This window comes from Lepidothrix coronata, unplaced genomic scaffold, assembly GCF_001604755.1.
Source record: "Lepidothrix coronata isolate B3197 unplaced genomic scaffold, Lepidothrix_coronata-1.0 Scaffold140, whole genome shotgun sequence".
NCBI lineage: Eukaryota > Metazoa > Chordata > Aves > Passeriformes > Pipridae > Lepidothrix > Lepidothrix coronata.
Genome location: NW_016690320.1, coordinates 1,448,389 through 1,451,714, shown reverse-complemented (window position 1 = coordinate 1,451,714; position 3,326 = coordinate 1,448,389).

Below are 3,326 nucleotides of genomic sequence, written 5' to 3'. Positions count from 1 at the left end.
ACAGGGCCAACCCCATTTCCACTCTCCAGAATCCCACTGAATAGTCACTACATGGAGAACATATGAGAGATTAAACTGAAAAGAACAGACACTATAGTGGGCTGTTATTTTGGAAATAGGCTACTGGGATGGATGGACCTTTGCTCTGAGCAGCATGGCCTTTCTTATGTTCTCTGGTCTTATAAGCTGTTGAAACTTGATTTAAGGCCGTATTTCATGCAGAAGCCTCTGTTTGACACAATCCAGCTCTCCAGGACCTGCAGCTATCGTAGAATTATGACTCTGTAAGTTAAAACTGGTGCTGTATAAGCACAGAAGAACTGAAAGCATAAGTATGCTGCTTAGAGGGTAAACCCCTCATCAAAAAAGGAAGTTAAACCTAAGAAGTTCTCTGTCTTTGAAGTGTACTTTAGCTCTAAACTTGAGACCTCTATAGAACTACCTTCTACATGGTATCACATATATATTTTTCTATGTTAGTTTCTATTTTGAGTGCAGAGTCGTAAAATTCCTGTTGGACATGATCCCGAATGTGATGCTGTACTGTTCTGTAGCATCTGGAAGCTATGGAGTTGCAATAAGTATCTGTATGTGACAATGTCATAACCATGTGGGTGCATAAGACAGCTCATCTATGCGTGATAAAAGAGGGGATCGGCTGAGATAATGCAAACTAGTTCATCAAAAGCATGGGTACCATTCTTGAAGTCATCTGGCCTTGTATATTTGCATGTCTGTCATGGAAACACTGTATGGTCAAAAGAGCAATATGATATATAGAGTAATACTGTCACATTATTATTTCTTACACTGTTTTTTTTTTTTTTCTGAGACAGAATAACAAAGATAGTCAAGTATCTCCAGTAATTGAATCAACTCCCCCGGATTTTCCTATGTTAAGAGACACATAATGGCAAATTATGGGGGATGAGATGTATTTTGTGGAGCTTAATCCTAAATGATTCATGTAAAAAGAACATTAAATGTAGTCGGTCAGTAGTTCTATGAACAGAGCACTTGCAAGACTCTCTTATTTCTAACAGAAATATTTATGTTAATTACAGTGAAATTATAAATACGTATGACAAGGAGACTGCCCACAATTGTATTCCCAAGTGAAAATTAATCTGATGTGCTCTGCAGTTCTTGTTGGAGAAAATAATAATAGTAATATATGAGGAGGGAAATACTTCAGTATTCACCAGTCTTCATACAAGAGTCCACCTACAATGAGGCTGCAACAGCATTCAAAATAGAACTTCAACACTGAAATTTTTTTCTTCCTAAAACCTTAAAAAACCCCTGTATTATCCCTTTACTGATTTAAGAAATGAAACTTTTTTCAGTATAATTCAAAGTGTAGTTCTATATGTGCCTGCTATAAAGAATTCCTACTGTTCTTCAAAGCTGTGATTTTCCTCTGTAAATTTGGTCTTCTCTGTCATCTTAGTTTCCCAAAATGCATCATCTGATGGTCCATTAGCTGTGTGAAGGACAGAACCTGTTCCCTTCAGTGCCAAGCAGGGAATTAGTGTTCAGTAGGAATCTCATGCGTGAGAGGCCCATCTGGGACTGGCTGATGAATGGCTGTAGTCAGACTTCAGTTAAATTCATCCAAGCAATTTTAGAATGGTAAACATTATCTATGGGTTATATGGCTTTTGATTACGTTAAGGCAATTATTTCTTGGCTCCTGTGAAACTTTGGAGATGAGGAAATGTTCACACAGGCCTGTATAAAACAAATTGCTGATTCCAGCTTCCGGTGGCGGGCAGAATACCAGAAATTGCCCTGCCAGAAGGGAACTACCTAAAGTTACCTTCCCCTGGGTCTGGGTTCTTTGGTCGCTGACAAGGATTGGCCTTAACTAGTCCCTTCTTCAGTAGGTTCACTAACAGTCTCCTTTTTTTCTGCTTTAGTCCTTGTTTCCATGAAATGCATGAATGGGATCTCATTTTCCTTGGATGAAATTAGCAAATAAGTTTGTGATTCAATAAGAAAACTCATCCATCCCCAAGAACACAGTGTTGTTGTCTGCAAGTGATTTCCCTAGGAAAGCAGGCTAAGAGTGGTGGTGCTCAGGCTTTATCCTCTCTGAAAATTAACTCTATTCTGACTAGCCAATGTCCTTCAATGTGAGACCTGTCTGTGAAAGATGCTTTGCCCCGATGGCTTTCAGCAATAATGCTTATTCTAGGGATATTTCAAAAGTGCTCGACACAATCGATCATAAAAATGTGTAGTGGAGGGCATGTAGTTTACACAGCAGACTTAAACCTTTGTATTATTTCCTCACTGAAAATAAGTCCCTTTTATAATCTGTTACATGATGCTTTGTCGTAATCTGTGTCTTCTGAGTTTACAAATGAGTTTTCCTAAAATGAAGCAGTTCAAAGTGGTGCAGCTGCGCAGCACGGGGACCGTTCTTGCCAGCAGTGTGTCCCTCCAGCAGCCGGGCTGTGCTGTGCCCACAGCTCGGCGGGACTGGCTCTGTCCAACACCACCTCGGTCACCTCCCAGGAGCAGTTGGCATGGCCACGCTCAGGACTCCTGAACTAAAGGTCGAGATACACTGAAGAAAGGAACTTTCTTTCTCCGGGGGATATCAGTCTGCTTGTGGTTTAATGAACGCTTTAATTAAACATTTGAACATGTTTCTATTAAGGTTTATATAATACTGATTTTTTTAAGCCACGTTTAAAGACAGTGTAATTTTAGATTAATTTTATTAAGCTAGTGTAAATCTCCTGTGACTACTTATTTCTACCTAGCAAGGTACTGTAGAAGCAGGAAAACATATTGCTTTTAGCATGCACTTGTTAATTGTTTTTAGCTAATTTAAGAAATACTTGCTTAAACGAACACCCAATTTAAAGTCACTTTTTTATTTAGAATGTTTGCTTCCATTGATGATGTTCAGGTTCATTCCTTGAGCTGGGGGAAGATGAGAAATGTTCCTTCCAGGCGCACATGGCCAGGAGCCGCAGATGTTCAGTTATGTGTGCGATAACCGCGCTCGTACGGAGCCCTTGTGCTGGTGTGTAAGTCCCGGGGGGAGCCGCAGGGCTTGGAGCGGCAGCAGGGAATACGGGAAATAAGACTTTTCCCCCCCGAGACGAGGCGTTGGGAGCGCTGCCGCCCTGCCAGCCCCGCAGCGGCAGCCGAGCCGCCGGGACGGGACGGGACGGGACAGGACGGTTCCCGCACGGGCCCGCGGCCGCCGCTCGGTGCCTCAGCCGCGCCCGGCCTGCCCCCGGGCTGGGCGGGACAGGACGGGGCCGGGCTCCCCCGCATTTCGTAACCGGCCCCGGGGAGGGCTCAGCCCG